The sequence below is a fragment of the Jaculus jaculus genome, chromosome 15, assembly GCF_020740685.1.
Source record: "Jaculus jaculus isolate mJacJac1 chromosome 15, mJacJac1.mat.Y.cur, whole genome shotgun sequence".
In the NCBI taxonomy this organism is placed as follows: Eukaryota; Metazoa; Chordata; class Mammalia; order Rodentia; family Dipodidae; genus Jaculus; species Jaculus jaculus.
In genome coordinates, this window is record NC_059116.1 from 74,152,849 (window position 1) to 74,170,402 (window position 17,554).

The 17,554-nt window shown below is 45.1% G+C and overlaps 1 protein-coding gene across 1 annotated transcript in view; it reads left to right on the forward strand.

The window, feature by feature from the left end:
- Positions 1-785: 785 nt before the first annotated feature.
- The window catches only part of Prkcq (protein kinase C theta), a 153,108-nt gene continuing 136,339 nt past the window's right edge, over positions 786-17,554 (forward strand). The window contains exon 1 of the mRNA XM_004662392.2: positions 786-816. The gene's annotated coding sequence lies outside the window, so the exon portion shown is untranslated. The remainder of the gene's footprint in view (positions 817-17,554) is intronic.

The following is a 17,554-nucleotide window of genomic DNA, read 5'->3' on the forward strand; positions in this document are numbered from 1 at the left end:
GTAGTATTTTCTAACATAAATAAAAATTAATTCCACGGGGTATAGGAAAATCCGCCTCCTTTATGATCATCATTAAAATTAGCGACAAGGCATAGAGACATCCTCAAAGGACAAATGCTCTGTAACGACCCGATACTGTAGCTTCAAGGACTGTAACATTTACAGTTCAACTTTAGGGGATTCTGTACAGCACACAATGTGTAAACAGAGGAAAATCAAAGGAATAGACAAAAAGCAATTCAGGGGTCATTGTCCCGGACAGGGCTTGGGCCCCAATATCATCGGTGGATAATTTTATAAAAAGAGTAATGCAAGCAAGTCCCTTCTACCGTAAAAAGTGTTAAATAAACTACTTTGAATGGCCTTAGCCCTTCCCTCTGTGGCTCAGAGACAGGAGAGGGGACGAGTGTGGTCCTGTGGTCTCGCGCGCCCCTCTTCCTAGCATCGCAAGGTGGCGGTGGCGGTGGCTCCCTCTTCCTGCAGCATCACCACCCGCAGGGGACGACTGTCTCCTCCTAGGCTCCCTCAGCCTTCTGGTCCAGGTCACAGCCCAGCGACAAGTGGCCAGTAAGGAGTGAGGATGGAGTGTGGGGACAGAATCAGCAGGAAGAAAGCTGAAAGCGCTCTCTGGGCGCCCACGGTGCGCGGCTGAGTGTGCGTCCCCAAGCCCGGGTCCCCTTTGCCAGCCGGGCAGCCGCGGAGGGGTGACGAGCGCCCTCTGGCCGGAGCTGCCACCCCGAGCACCTTGGGCTCCCGGGGCCGTGCCAGTGCCCCGCGCCATCGCGCGCCGGACCGGGACCGCGGCCGCGCCGCCAGGTAGGGTCTCTGCGCCCGGGTCGCCGCCGCCGCCCGGCGGGGGAAGGAGGGAGGGAAGGGGAGGGAGCCGGCTGATCCAGGACCCCACCCGGGTGCCCCTCGGAGCTGCCCCAGGAAGAGCTGAGGGCTATCGTCAGGGAATCTAAAAAGAGCCCAAGCGAAAGCAAAGTTTGGGGGCTCGCCATCCCCTGGGTTGGTGGTGCGCTGCTGACCTTGACCGGGGGCAGGCCGGGGAGTGGGCAGCGGAGATGGCGCTTCCTTCTCCCTTGGCCTCGCACCTGAGCCAAGGTGGGCGGGCAGAAGGGAAGACCGTGGGTAACTTTATTTATGCCCTGCACAAATGCTATCCTCGTGTGCTCTGGAGCTGGTGAGCTGTTCAGGGAATGTTCAATCAGCAGACTGAGCTTGCTTTGCTAAACAAATCGAGTTTCTTTTCAAGGGCTTGGGGTGGATTTTTTAAAAGTTGGGGGGGTCAGTCCTATAACCTTGAGTGAAATTCTTTTCCAGCCCCACGTTAACAAAATACAGTTTGTTGGCATAAAATCTTTGTTTATTTAATCACTGGAATCAATTTTAAGAACCAAGATTATCAATGTGTGAATGACTTTAATTGTGCCCTCCCTGTGGGCATGGAGGGGAAGTCTAAAGCTTGGCTGCAAGGGCAGAGTCTGGTTATTTCTGAGAGGAAAGTGCTACAGGGCTGCCTTGTCCACTAGGCTGTCCTGCCACGATGTGGGCTGGACGTGGTGCTAACAAAATGTTATTCAGTATGGAGAAAATGAAACTGCACTCTGGATGTCAGTGGAGAAAATGGACCATTTGAGGAGGATTCCCAGTCCTTCAAGTGGCAAGGTGCCCTCTGAGAATACATGCCAAGCTGGTGGAATTGTTCGATAACCCTCCTGCAAGACCAGGGCAGTTTGGCTCTGGGTTCTGCCAGCTCCTGCTCCTCTGTCCCTTCCACTTAGAAGAGACTTCAGGGCCTCTGGATTCCAGAAGGAAAGGAGCCTGGCCGCTTCCTTTGCTGGCACTCTGCTCCATTGCCACGGCCATCACCAGCCTGGGGTGTTTGACAAATCCTGTCCATCAGTTCCTGGGCGTCTCCCCCCACTCCACCAACCTAGGGAACCACCATGTTCACTGGTCTTCCTTAACTTGTCTTTGGTACCGGAAGATGGCTGGCCTGCCAGGGCTGCTTCCTCCCCTTAAAAAGCATTGTCTAGTGGGAGGTGTGACATTTGCTAATTTGTTTGCAAATTACTTTTGAAGTGTATGCACAGCTGTCTCAATTCCTTCCGAGATGAGTGTCATTGTTTGATGCAGGTGTCTCATTAGCCTGCTTCTTTTGCTGATTAGATGTATGTGGATATGGCTTAGGAAGGTCTTCAGAAACCTGCAAGTTAGTGACTCAATCTAAATGAAGTGCTTTTTTTCTTGTCTTCTTTTCTCTTCTCAGCTTTTATTGCCCCTCCCAAGGGTAATCTGTTTGGCATCAACAGTTCTTGTTTCAGAGTCCCCTGATTGTCATCTACACTTTCAAATGCAAACTTCCAGGGAAGGTCTTTGTCACAGGCTGCTTTGTGACATTCCTGTCCCACTACCATTTTGCATTATGGTGGCTTAGAATGGCCTTCTTTGGGGCAAACTTCACAGCTGTCCTGCTTGGCCCGCTGCAGCAGGGACTCTTCGCCCTGTCCACTGGGTGAGACGCTCCTGGGACCTGCCCTGTGTCACTTCTTTCTCAGAGACTCCAGGGATGTTGCTCATTGACTCACACCTGGGCACTTCCTAGACTCTCAAAGATCCATTTCAACACTAATTTTCTAGTTCTCTCACTCACAGCAGGCCTTAGAAGGTACCTGAAAGAGTCCACTTGCCTTTTGCTAATTTTTACAAAGATTCCTCATTCCATTATTAACATAGGTGCTCTCATGTGTGAAAAAGATTGCTTTTCTATGTAAATAACTCCCTGGGAATGCAACTCGGGATTTTCTATCAAGAAAGTTGGTTTATGTTCTAAGCCTATAACTTCAGGAATTCCTGAGTAAACTGCCTTCCAATGAACTATTGAATTATGGTATAGTTACCTGCTTTGAACTAAGAATTAGAATCAGTACTTCCTATCTTTTAATATTTAATGGTTTAGAGTGATTTTGCCCCCAAATGTTGCTGATACATTAATTATCACAGCTTATTAATGAAGTTGTATTCAATTGCAGATGATTTCCTTTTTACTAAGCTTAACTCTTTTTAAAAATAATTTCCCCAAATCATTTTAAATGATACATTGTTATATGGTGAAAAATGTCTATGACCCAGATACATTAATGGGAGAAATACATATATATATATAGCCAAAATTAAGTCTAAAATTAAAAATAGCAATGGTAGTTTTCAATAGCATTCATCTCATTCCTTCTGCCCCTATCTGTTGGTTCAAGACTGCAAGCACCTCATTTCTAAGCAGCACACATCTGAATTAGCTGTTTTTTAAGTGTCTGTCACAGCTATTAAGACAGAAAAATCCCCAGAAATTTACAGAAAAACATGTGTAGTCAGAAAAGTGAACTAAAAGGTGTTTCCTTGCAAGGATAGAAACATCTGTATTAAAAATAATGATTTAAATATGCCAAAACGTTTATCTACATATTCTGATTGTGGTGTCATGGCAACATGGTGGAGATGAAAATCCAGTGTTTCGGGAACTGGGATGATCTCATGCAAGTCCAGAATCATGCTTTTCTGCACTGGGCTCAATCGCTGTGCCTTTCATGTGCTCTTGGTGACAGTCCACCTGCTGCTGGCTGCTGTAAGTTACTGTTGGCTTTTGAAGTCAACTAACAGTATGAATGACAGATAATCAGAACAAAGAAAAGCAATAAAGTTGGGGTGAGGCGGCAGCTCAGTTGGTAGAGTTCTTAAAGCCTTGTGTTCAGTCCTTAGTACCACGTAACTGGCTGTAGCAGGTCCCACCTCTAATCTCAGCACTCCAGAGGGGAGGGAGGAGGGTTATAAAATGTTCAAGGTCATTCTTGGTTAAATAGGGAGTTCAAGGCCAGCCTGGGATATATGATACACTGTGGACAGAAATACAGCCAGGAAGAGGGGAGGAGGGAAGAGGAAGGAGGAAAGGGCACACATTGACAGTTTTCATACATTTCTCACGTAGTGTGCCTTGATCAAACTCAGGTCCCATTAGGCTCTTCTGTCCTCCTGTTTTCTCCACATTTCCCCTTCCACCAAACCCCTTCTTTCCAAGTAGTCCTTCAGAAGGAAGGGGTTTTTGTCACTGTGATAAAATACATGAAACATAAACTGACCATTATCACCACTTTGCAGTATAAAGTTTGGGGGCAATAAGTTTGTATATGTTAGTCATTAGCCAGCCAGTCATAGTGCTTGTTTCATTTTAGAAAACTGTATCCTAAACACCCAACTCCTGTTCCCCCTTTTGCCAAGGCTCTGACAACCATTATTCTACTTTCTATCTTTGTGAATTTGTCTGTGTTACATGGGTGGATTCATTCATTATGTGTCCTTTGACCACTGGCTTATTTCACTTAGTATAATGTTCTCAAGAATCATCCATATTATAGCATGTGTCAAAAATCCCCTGCTTGTCAAGGCTGCACAGTGTTTCATGTGTGTTTCTACCGCCACGTCCTGTCTAATTGTCCATCTGCTGAGGATCCTATTGGTCACTTCTGCCAGTGCTGCTGCAGACAGCGCTGCCCAAAGATTCTTGTGCCAGTTACTGTTTGCACTGCTGTGGCAAAAATTCACGACAAAAGCAACTTAAGGGTTTGTTTCGGCTTCTAGTTTGAGGCGATATAGTCCATTATAGTGGGGAAGACAGGGCAGCTGGAGGGGTGACACCTGGTCACACAGCCTGCACAGTGACACCTGGTCACATAGCATGCACAGTGAAGCCACTTAAAGCCAGATGCACCAAGTAGCAGGAGTTCTTTTGCAAGAACAAGACACCCGGATGTGTATGCACGTGTGTGTGTGTGTGTGTGTGTGTGTGTGTGTGTGTGTGTGTGTGTGCATGCACACACATACACATGCTCTTTCGATCTTGTCCATTCTCTATCTCAAAACTATGATAAATAAGGGCTGGAGAGATGGCTTAGCAGTTAAGCGCTTGCCTATGAAGTCTAAGGACCCCGGTTCGAGGCTCGATTCCCCAGGACCCACGTTAGCCAGATGCACAAAGGGGCACACGCATCTGGAATTCGTGCAGTGGCTGGAGGCCCTGGCATGGCCATTCTCTCTCTCTCTGCCTTGTTCTCTCTCTGTCTGACACTCTTATATAAATAAATAAAAATAAACAAAAAATTAAAAATATGATAAATAAGTAAAATATTTTAAAATTTATATTTCTTTTTTTTATTAGAGAGAAAGCAGAAGAGAGGGGGAGAATGGGCGCACCAGGGCTTCTAGTCACTGCAGATGAACTCCATATGCATGTGCCACCATATGCATCTAACTTAGGTGGGTTGTGGGGAGTTGAACCTGGGTCCTTAGGCTTCGTAGCCAAACACCTTAACCATTAAGTAATCTGTCCAGGCCTAAAATATATTTTTTAAAGTAGAGGAAGATAAATAATGGTACTCTGCTTACTTTCTCGTTTTTACTTGGCCCAGGACCTCAGCCCATGGGATGGTGCCACTTACATTCATGGTGGGCCTTCCCTACCTCTAGAAATTCCTTCTCTGACACACCAGAGATATGTCTTCTAAATGATGTTAAATCCTGTAGGTTGACAATCAAGATTAACAATCACAATAGATAAATAAATATCCTGCTTGGAACTGATGAATCAAGTAGTAACTCTACATAGATTTATGAGTTCTGAGGAACCACCACTGTTTCTCACAGCAGCTGGAGCATTTTACATTCCCATCAATGATCCACCAACGTTCTAATTACTCTGATCCTAGCCAACCATTGTGGTGAGGGTGTTTGGTGTATATGTGTGGTATATGTATGGTATATGTGTGTGGTACATATGTGTGGCACATGTGTGGTATATGTGTGTGGCATATGTGTGGTGTATATGTGTGGTATGTGCAGGTATGCACATGTGCACAGTCCAGAGGAGAGTATCAGGTGTTTGCCTGTATCACTCTCTCGCCTTTGAGATGGAGTCTCTCACTGAACCTGGAGATGCTTTTTTGTCAGTCAAAGTGGGTAACCAGCGAGCTCCAGCAGCTCTCCTGCCTCTGCCCACCTCTATGGTGACAGACATGCGTGACCAGGTCTAGCTTTTCACGTGAGTGCTGAGGTGCAACATCAGGTCCTCAAGCTTGTGTTTTTCCCAGCTCTGGTTTTTCTTTTTGACTCTAGTCAACCTAGGAGTCCTGAAGTGCAAGCCAACTAAGCTACTTTAAAGTTTACTTATTTGTGTGGAGAGGAGAGGCACCTTAGGACCTCTGGCCACTGCAAATAAATATCAAACACTTGAACTACTTTTTGCATCTGCCTTATGGGGGTGGACTGGGAATTGCATGAAGGTCAGCAGGTTTTGTGAACAAGCACCTTTAACTGCTGAGACATCTTCCCAGCCCCATAGCTAACTTTAATCAGAGCATCTGATGCCTGACATCAAAGGCCTGTGGAGCAATGCTACTCTTGAATCCATTGCTCCATCCCATCTCACCCCGCGCTTACATACCTGTTGTAAGTACCCGGTCACACTCAGCACCTCTCAGAAGAAAACGAAAGGCCCCATAGGTACAGCTCTCCCTGTCTTCAAGAAGAACCTTATGGTGCAGACTGCTTGTGGGGGTCCGAGCCACATGGCAGCAGCATCAGTAACTCTAGATGCATGGGCTAGAGGCTTTCTAGATCAGAGACAGGGGTGAGCGTATGTGTGGTATGTGTGTGTGGTGTCCGTGTGGTACATGTGTAAGGGAGCATGCGACTGGCTTGTGTGTCTTGTTTCTTTCTGTCTCCCTCTTACTCTGGCCACACTATAAAGGATGGCTTTTTGTCCTCAGCTATGTCCCCAGCCAATAAAACAGAACCTGGCACATACCAGGATCATAATAAAGATGAACAGAAGGACTGTGTATGCATCACAGTAGGGGGCAAGTCCAGTACCGCAGGAGCACCCAGACTTGGGGTATCTTGCAGATAACATCATAAAGGTACATGACCAGACGTTCCAGAAGAAAGGAATGTGTGGAGGACGCGCAGCCCTCACACTTGGGGTCCTGGCACAGTGTGGGGGGAACCTAAGCGCGTGAGTGGAGATGAACCCCAGGACTCCAGTTTGAATTGCTGTTCTCTTGCCTGTTTGTCACGTGTCCTGAGTAACTGACTTTGCAGACCCTCATTTGCCATACTTGTAAAGTAATCCAGTGGTTGTGATGTGAGCAGCAGCCCCCTGGTCAGAGTGAGTGGTGTTATTTTTTGAGTGAAGCTGGGTCACATGGAATCTAATAAGTGTCCAGACTGGGACACTTTTGAATTGCAAGGGGACATTGTTCATGTCTACACGGAGATAATAGGCATATAAGCCCAGACTGGCCCGTCTGCAGACTTGTCATACTGTTGAGGCGCACAAACCTCCCAACCCTTTCCTGAGAACAGGGGAAGCTGGTGACGGTATCAGCTCCCCTCAAGGACCCCTGGCCTTTGTGAGAGTCGTGGCATTCTGTGTGCTCTGCCGCTAGTGAAAGGCAAGTGTGCTCTCTTTTCACATTCCCACAGAGGGTGCAGCGCTTCTAACTTGAGAAATTCTCTGCAAAGGGAATCTAAATGTTGCAGGCATGACATTTTTAATGCGTCATGTACATTGCATGCAGCGTCTGTTTCTCATTGACCACCATTCATCCCGTGTCACCGAGATATGTTGACACCAGATTAAGCAACTGGCATTTAGGGTAAAGAAAAACAGAGGCCGGAGAAGCTCCTGTGAGACCAGTCTGGTTAGTCACGTAAGCTCAGCTCTCTCAGCTGCCTGGCCACTAGATGACCAAAGAGAAGTTTCCCTCAGGAGCTAGTGGGTTCGTGTTGTGTGTGCTCATGTGTGTAGGTGCACTTGTAGGCAGAGCTGTGTACACATGTGGAAGCCAGAAGACAACCCGAGGCGTTGTTACTCAGGCACTACCCGTCTTTCTTTGTTTTATACAGGGCATCTCCCTGGCTTGCACTTGCCAAGTAGGCCAGAGATCCCCATGGATCAGCCTGTCTCTGCCTCCTCAACGCCGGATTACAAACTTGTACCACTACTCCAGCTGTTTTTCAAACACTTATTGACAACGTTCACTTATATAGACAGTATAACGTGATCGCATAATCCCCTCCCAACACCCTTCCCTTTCTCCCTCTCCCACCCCCCTCCACTGAATCTCTTCCTTCCAGCTCGTCTCTCTTCTATTTTGATGTCATCCTTTTTCCCTCCTATTATGCAGGTCTTGTGTAGGTAGTGTCAGCCATTGTGAGGTCATGAATACCAGGGACACTTTATGTCTGGGGGACAGTATTTCAAAGAACTTTCCCCCTTCATTTGGCTCTTACATTCTTTACACCACCTCGTTCTTAATGGCCCCTGAGCCTTGAAGGGTGTGCTAGAGAGGTCTATTAGTGTTGAACACTCCTCTGTCACTTCTTCACAGAACTCATGTGAGTTTTGAATCTCCCTAGTGGTTACAGCCCTCTGAAAAGAAAACTCTAATCAAAAGTGAGAGTAGCATTACCCCATGAGCATAAACATAAGAATTTGGAGGGCAGGGTGATGGCCATAATGTACCCATTTAGCTAAACAGTAGTTTTCGCACTAGGGCTTATGTCCATGCTGGCCATGGGCTTTTCGTTGGGTTTTCAGTACCAGGCATCATTGCCCTCCCATGAAGCAGGCGTAAGTCCACTGAGAGAACAGCTGGATTCTCCCACAACACATTTGCCACCCTGCCTGGCCAGCCATGAAGCTTGCAGGGCTCAGTGCTTATTGTAGCTACTAAGTGTGAGTTCTAGGGTCCCCGTGCTTCTGTGGGAAGAATTTTAGCAACTGAGCTATTTCTACAGCCTGAGTACTTGTTTTCTGATGGTGAATGGAGCCTGAATGAGTTTAACCTTTTTTTTTTTTTTTTTTTTTTTAAGCACATAGACTTGAAAACGAGAAACTGAGTGTAAGGGCTGAATCTCAGTTTTGTATTGAGACTGGGCTCAGAGCATCATCTTTGCCCTCTGGAAGGCAGAGCCATCCCTTCCTGTCACATTGGATATTGCAAGTACATGGTGAAATAATAGAAATGTGAGACTAGGGACTTGGCCCAGCTCTGATGTTGTGGGAGGTCACAGGCTGTGTTTACATTACATGTGTTTACAGTACATGGAAGAGGCTTCCCAAGACGCACCAGCATGCTTTCCCTTGATCTGTACCTAGCAAAGCAAAGCTAAAAGCAAATGCCCTGGAATCAAAGTTGTCTGGTTTCAGTCTGACTCTGAAGTGGCCAGTTGCAGAACCTTAGATACATTACCTTACTGAGCTCTGTTTCTTATCTCTGAGATTGGTAGACTAATGCCCCCCTAGCTGGGGTTGATTTGGGAGCACAATGGCACAGAATAAACATTCACACTGCAGGAGATGACACTGGGCATAGCAGGGAAACACTGAACCAATACAAGATATAACCAGCAACAAAGTGTCAGGAGTTCTAATTCTGCACCCCAGCTGGGCTGCTCACAGCTAGGATAACAACCCAACCCCAGCCAGCAGTTTTCCTTGGCAACCATCCCATAGTCCTGACATCTTCAGTGGACCTTCAGTGAAACTCACGGTTCATCCTCATGGCCTCATGGCTCCATCAGGCTTCATGCAAGGACTTCAACAAGACTGCTTCACATTGCCCATGGCCACTTCCGAAAAACAAAACCATGTTGCAAATCCAGTGATCCTCTTTCCTGCATCTGTTATACTCTGGAGTACCAGGTGGGCTACCAATTTGTTAATCCAGGAAGGAAAAGCAAATCTGACTTTGAAGAACAAGACACTCCTTCAGAATTTGAGCCCGCTACCTTCAAAAGAGTCAGCATTCTGCCTGCTGTCCCAGTGCAGAGCAGCTGTCCCAGTCTCAATAGTTGTAATCTCTCAAACAATTGCAGCTGGATGGGCAGCAGTTTTGACCCAAATATTTAATTTCTTTTTGTGCCATATCCTTCTGCTCACATCAGTCCATTGCTTAAAAGATGCAACCCTTTGCAAGTTTTCAGGTTGCAGGAAGAATGCAGTAAGTCACACAAACTGCCTCTAACTCTGTCTGGACAAAGTTCTCTTCCCCTCATAAGCCAAACCTCATAGTCCACAATTTTTATGCCATTCAGCTCAACACTCTGACTGGAATGTTCTATCAGGCTCTTCTTGGAGTACTGCAAGGTATCACTTAGGCCAAGGTTTCAAATCCTTCCACATTCCTCCTATAAATCATTTCCAAAAGGCCAGAAGCCACAGTCAGTTTTCTAGCATTAATGACCCCCACATCCTGGTACCAATTTTCTGTTGCAGTTACCTATTTGTTGCTGGCACAATGCATCCGACCAATAGCTGCTGATGAGAAAAAGGTTTATTTTGGCTTGTAATCCCAAAAGATAGCTCCATGGTGGAAGGTCAAAGATGGCAAAGCAGAGGCTAAACATCATCTCCTTGCCACAGCAGGTGGCAAACAGCAGCAAGAGAGTAATTTGCACACTGGCGAGGGGAAGCTGGTTATAATGCGCATAAACCCACCCCAGCAAGGCACCTTCTCCAGCAAGGCGATTCCCAAATTGCCATCAGCTAGGAACCAAGTATTCAAAGTGTATAAATTTAATGGGGGAACCTAATTCAGACCACCACCGTGGGGAAGGCATGGCTGCAGAAGCATGAAGTAGAGCTGGAAGCAGAAGGCAGACATGAAGCAGGGCCAAGCTTTGCAATCTTAAGGGCCTACCCCAGTGACCCACTACCTCCAGCAAGCTTGTACTGTGTAAAAGTCCCACAACCTTCCCAGACTTCGCTGGAGACTAAGTGTTCAGACACGAGCCTATGGTGGATGTTTTACTGTGAAACTGCGGCACTGGGTTTAAACCATGTTTCATGGTCTATGTACATAAGGAACCATATCTCATGAGAGCTAGCTGAAATGCCAGCTTTCTTACGCTCTGGGGATAAATTCAACTGAGCTCTGTACTTGGTATTTTTAAGACAGTAGACTTCAGCATCTTCTGCTCTAGGCTATTTAGATCCTCCCGTTACACAAACCAGGCTTCTTATATATAGTTTTTCTAACTGCTAAGACTGATTTGATTACAGGATTATAAAATAAATTTATTGGATGTTTGCAAAGTTTCTTTTAAAATAAAATATGAAAGAACAGAAAAGGAGAGATTATATTTCATGCAGTAAGGCTAATATCTTGTGAAAGTTAGTTTGGCTTTGAAATCTATTTCTTAGCTTTTCTAAAAGTTTGGATACTGTGGGTATAGGGAACTTAGTGTTCAGTGTCATTTTATTTATTTTTTATTATTTATTGAAAGCAGAGAGAGATAGAGAGAAGAGAGACAGAGAGAATGGGTATGCCAGGGCCTCTAGGCACTGCAAACAAACTCCAGATGCATGCTCCACTTTGTGAATTTGGCTTTACCTGGCTCCTGAGAATTGAGTTCAGGTCATCAGACTTTGCATGCAAGCACCTCAACCACTCAGTAATTTATCCAGCCCTTTAAAAAGTGTTATTTCTTAGGACTAAAGAATCACATCCATTTGAGGTGGGAGGGAAGAAGTGGAAATGAAAAAGAAAGCGGCTTCTTTGACTCTGCCCTATGCCCCACATCTGGGACATGAGGACTGAACTACTTACACTTCTCCTTGTGTTGGATGGATCACTCTTAGTTTACAGAGAAGACACTGAAATACTAAGAAACTAAGATACTAAGAAACTTGATCAGAGTCCACACAACAGATTATTAACTTTAACCCTGATCTCTTAGCTCCACATTCAGTATTCTTTTTTTTTTTTTCTTTTGTTTTTTCAAGTTAGGGTCTTGCTCTAGCCCAGGCTGACCTGGAATTCACTCTGTAGTCTCAGGCTGGTCTCAAACTCATGGTGATCCTCCTGCCTCTGCTCCCGAGTGCTGGGACTCAAGGTGTGCATCATCACGCCTGGCTTGCCTCCATGGATTGTAATCCCAAAGTTTATTGTCTGGCGAAGATATTTTCTCAGAAAAAGCATCATAATCATCATTTCTTAGGAAGAATAGAAACTTAGGAGTGTACCACACTTGATTCACAAAGGACGAGATCAATTAGGAAAAAATAGCACTGATTATTTAAACTATAGCCCTTTCAACATGAAGATGGTGAAGACAAAACCTGGCTGTCCATGTCTCCACAGACACTTTCACCCTGCTGTTGAGAAAGATAAGCCTTATGGAGCCGCATGAAGTTCTTTCAAAATCTGAGGTCACTGCTACATCCAACTACTAGCCGGCAAATCATTCTAGAAAAAAAATACACAACTATGCAAATCACGATGTCTTAAACCCATTTCAATTCACAATGCCATAAACCTGTTCCCAACCTCACAGAGGCTGTCCAACTTCCCCAGCTGTCCAGCTAGTTGCTGGTCACCTCTCCTTTCTTCCAGAGCCTGTGTGTTAGAGATGTGACTTAGTGTTGAGTTCTCTGTAGCCTCTGAATCTCTTTCACTTAAGCCTCACCAATAGCTTTCTTTTTGTCCCAGCCATCAAAGGCTCAAATTTCAACCTGCCCTTTTCTCTAGATAGTTTATAGGTGCGTCTCATGCCACATCCTCAGACTGAATGCATCATCTTTCTCTTTCTTCTCTCTCTCAGATTTCCTCTCCCGCTCTCTTCTGTGACTGGCATGGCCACTGCTTAAGGCACTCCTAAAATCTTGGTGCCCTTTCACCCCTTTTTCTTGACCTTCAGAGCTTGGCCAGATCCAAGCTCGGTCCCTTCACTCCTTTGTCTAACTTGTGTGTGTCTTGGAGTCTATACCTTAGGCATCTTTTCCTAAATGCTTTTCTCCATCTGGAAAATCAGAATTTCTTCTACATATTCTCAAAATGCCTGTCAGATTGTTGTCATAAAGTGCTTAATACAGTGAGTGGCCTGTAGTAAGCAGAACCTGTGTTGTAGCTGATACAGCACTTGGAATAGATAGAGTACTATTACTTGTCCACGGTGAGACCTTCCTGATGGAATGTGCTCTGCATGGGGGTTGGTTCCACATTCTCACCTATTCTTTGTAGCGTCTCCAGCACACAGCACTGCACTGGTCCCATAGGCATCAGTGAATACCAGTGGGATAAATCAACGTTAAAATCTGTATGACATGCCCTCTGTCCTCATTTTAATTGTTCTGCCTCTGGCTTAACTATGCCCTGTTCCACATGCCTGGGACCATGAGGACTGAGCTGCCCGTAAGTCCCCTTGTGTTGGATGGATCACTCACAGCTTATAATGGTATTTCACTTTGATGACTGTTATAATGCCAATAAGAAAGCAAAACAGGTCAATTAAAACTTACCAAGAAATAAAAGGTGCTGATTGGGCATAGTGATAAATTATGTAATTCCAGCAATGCAATTCCAGCACTCAGAAGGAAGAGTAAGTTTGAGACCAGTTTCATTACATAGGAAGACCCTGTCTCAAAAAAAAAAGCAAGGTTTGGATGCAGTTCAGGGGCAGAGCACTTACGTGATGTGAGAGACGCGGGTTCAGTCCTTGGCATTGGAGAATAAAAGCAAGGGGGGAGGCGGGAAGAAAGCAGGAAGGGAAGGCAGAGGAAGCCATGGAAACAGCATATAGTACAAGCAAAAGGACAAAGTAATAGAGGAACATAAACTGTGCACACACTCACAGCCCTGAAGAAATTTCGTTAAAAAGTAATCAAAATAAAGAAATAATTTTGTAACTCAATGATAAAGGACCTTAAAGACGCTGGGCACCTGGACAGATGGCTCAGTAGGTTCAAGTTCTTGCCTGCAAACTCTAACAACCTGGGTTTCATTCCCTAGTACCCGCACAAATCCAGATGCACAAAGTGGCACATGCCTCTGGAGTTCATTTGCAGCAGGTGGAAGGTCCTGGCATGCCCATTCTCTCTGTCTGTCTCTCTTCTTTCTCTCTCTCTGCTTGTAGATAAATAAAATATTATTTAAAAAATCTTCAGAATGAAATCAGGATTACTTTAAACTTTGCTAAAGTCATTCAGAGTAAGAAACATAAAAAGTGGGCTGGAGAGATGGCTTAGCGGTTAAGCGCTTGCCTGTGAAGCCTAAGGACCCCGGTTCGAGGCTCGGTTCCCCAGGTCCCACGTTAGCCAGATGCACAAGGGGGCGCACACGTCTGGAGTTCGTTTGCAGAGGCTGGAAGCCCTGGCACTCCCATTCTCTCTCTCTCCCTCTATCTGTCTTTCTCTCTGTGTCTGTCGCTCTCAAATAAAATTAAAAAAAAATGAAAAAAGAAACATAAAAAGCAAAAGAGTAAATTCTAGGACTGGAATGAAGCACGCCAAAAAGAAAAGTGGAAGCATTCTCAAAAAACTAGTTTAAATAGTATTTAGGGAACTCACTAAAAGGTTGAATAATAAAAATATGGAATCAAAGGAAAAAGGTATTATTAAGAAAATTAAAGCATTAAATCCTAGTGATAATAATTTTTAAGGGCAGTATTCCTAGCTCTGATAATTACTAACCCAGGGATGAAGCAGGGCTAGAACCCATGTGGAGGTTTCTGGCTAATACACAGAAAAGCCATGGAGCCTTGACGGGGCATCAGAGATTGAATTTTCAAAGGGGAAAAACGGCCCTGCGACTCCACTGTGACATTTCTTTCCTGGGAAGTGTCTGTACAGAGTCATGTGAGGACAGGCGAAAGAGCTCCGCTTCTCTTTGCCCGCAGAGAAAAGATTTCATTTCTTGCTGTGTGCAGCCCAGCATCCCTCTTCTGCATTCTGCCTTGAAAGGCTGCATCCAAGGCAAGCAACTTTCTTTTCTTCTTGGATATAGGAAAATACGGTGGCTCCTCAATACCAAGTGCCGCTTGTGCTTGGTCCATGAATTCCTCTTTGCAAACAGAACACTGCTTATTCCCATTTCACTGGCAATATTTTGGCATGAGCATGTGTGTGCACAGGTGTGTGTGCACGTACAGATGAATGCGTGTAAGGCACGGTGGCAATCCTGGGTATCCTCAGGCAGGCACCAACGATTTCTTGAGTCAGGTGTTTCATTGGTCTTAAGCTCACCTATTAGGCTAGGCTGTCCGGCCAGGGAGCCCCAGGGTCTTCCTGTCTCCACCTACCCATTGCTGGATCGCAAGCACACGCTAACAGGCCTGGCTTCTTCTACATGGATTCTGGGGATAAAATGCACTCATTTTGCATTACCAGCAAAAATGTGCAAGCACATTACCAACTAAGCTATTTCCCTAGCACAGCAATTCTTTTTAAACTATCCTAGCATACTAAATGTTTCCAGTAACCAATAGTATGTTTATTCTTTATTAAAAAAATTTTTGAGGCAAGCCCAACAGACTGGCCTTTCTTATGGGGGGGGCGCTGAAAATTGGTGGGCCAGGGCCTCCGGCCACTGCAATTGAACTTCAGGTGCACTCACCCCCTTGTGCACATGTGTGACATTGTGTGCTTGTGTCACTGTGCATTTGGCTTACGTGGGATCTGGAGAGTCAAACATGAGTCCTTAGGCTTCATAGGCAAGTGCCTTAACTGCTAAGCCATCTCTCCAGCCTGTGTGTTTATTCTCATTCTTCCTGTTCCCATGTCTCTGAGGACTTGAAGCATCCCTCAAGCTATTACTAGAGCCCACTGATGGTATTTCAATTCAACTATTGCTCTCTGAGGAGGCTGCCTCCTTAGGAACCAAGTCTCTTATTTTGTTTTCTATCTTTAACTCTTAGCACAGAGGCAGACTGCGTTTTCAGTTGAGGAAATTCATGAAGTCTCTGCAATCATGGAATACAGTTGATGTTCCTTTGGCTACCATATAAAGTCTTCTAAACAAACTTCATATTTTCGTCATAAAGACTACTAATCACTCTAAATGTTATCCATATTCTCAAGGTGTGCTCTGATCTTCCGGAAAAGTGGTTGGGGAGGGAGCCACAGTCAGTGGGAACTTTGGTGCAGTGGCCTGTTTGCCAAATGTCTGCAGCGAAATCTGCTGCTACTCCCTCTCAACTTCTCTCTTTAGTTTCTTCACAGTCCTTAGGGACATCTGATAGTTAGCACTCAAAGTTATTGTGAATCCAAATTACCGCATCTTTTTAAAAATTTAATTTCATTTCATTTTTTCTTAATTTTTTAAAGCATTTTCCATGATTATAAAAAATATCCCATGGTAATACCTTCCCTCCCCCCACTTTTCCCTTTGAAATTCCACTCTCCATCATATCCACTCCCCATCTCAATCAGTCTCACTTTTATTTTGAAGTCATGATCTTTTCCTCCTGTTACAATGGTCTTGTGTAGGTAGTGTCAGGCACTGTGAGGTCATGGATATCCAGGCCATTTTATATCTGGAGGGAGCACATTTTAAGGAGTCCTACTCTGCCTTTGGCTCTTACATTCTTTCCACCACCTCTTCTGCATTAGACCCTGAGCCTTGGAAGGTGTGATCGAGATGTTACTCAGTACTCTAGTCACTTCTTTAAAGCACCATAATACCTTCTGAGTCATCTCAAGGTCACTGCCATCTGAAAAGAGAAGATTCTCTACCCAGAGTGAGAGTAGCATTAATATAAGGTATGAATATTAAGAGAAGTGCTTACTGGGCAGTTTGATAAGCATAGTATATACACTTATCCAGACATCAACAGATGTTACAACCTTAGGGCTCATGAATACCCCTGTTTAAAGTTTTCAGTATCAGGGATGTATTCCCTCCCTTGGAGCAGGCCTCCAGTCCAATCAGAGGACAGTTGGTTTCCACCATGACAGACGTGCCACTATTGCACCCGATGGCTCATTTGGCCTGGTTGGCCAATTATAAGGCTTGCAGTGTCCACTGTTGAGGATCTTCACTGGTGATATCTCTTTCTCCCATTTAACTGCATGTAGAATGGCTTCTTCCAGCTTTCTGTCAGCTGGTCTACATGGAGGAGGTTACCAGCTCAGTTCCAGCAGTATTTGTTAGTGGCCTTGCAGCCCAAGTATGTGGAATTTTCAGCAATAGGGTCATACCATCGATTCCTGGTGGGAAACCAAGGGCCTCAGCAGTGGCCTATAATGTTTTGGGGGCATCAAGGACCTCCCTGGCCAACAACTCAGTGAAAGGTATCCCATCCCTGGCACTGAAATTTTTCTAGCAATAATCTATGGCTCCTGAGTGTTCCATTATCCAAAACCAGAGGATTCCATATGATTTATTTATATACTCTTAGATTTTGATTAGCTCTCCCTCCACCTTTCCTTTACTCAATCTTCTCTGCTGACCTTGCTTTTGGCCTTTTCACCCCGTTAATCTACTCTTCTACTTATATATATGCAATACCAACTTATTAAGTATACTCCTCCCTTCCTTTCTCTTCCCTTTGTATCTCTTTTTTAGCTTATTGGCCTCTGCTACTGAGTTTTTTCCTTCTCACAATGAAGCCCAATCATCTGTAGCTAGGATCCACATATGAGAGAGAACATGTGGCACTTGGCTTTCTGGGCCTAAGTTACCTCACTTAATATAATCCTTTCCAGATCCACGCATTTTTCTGC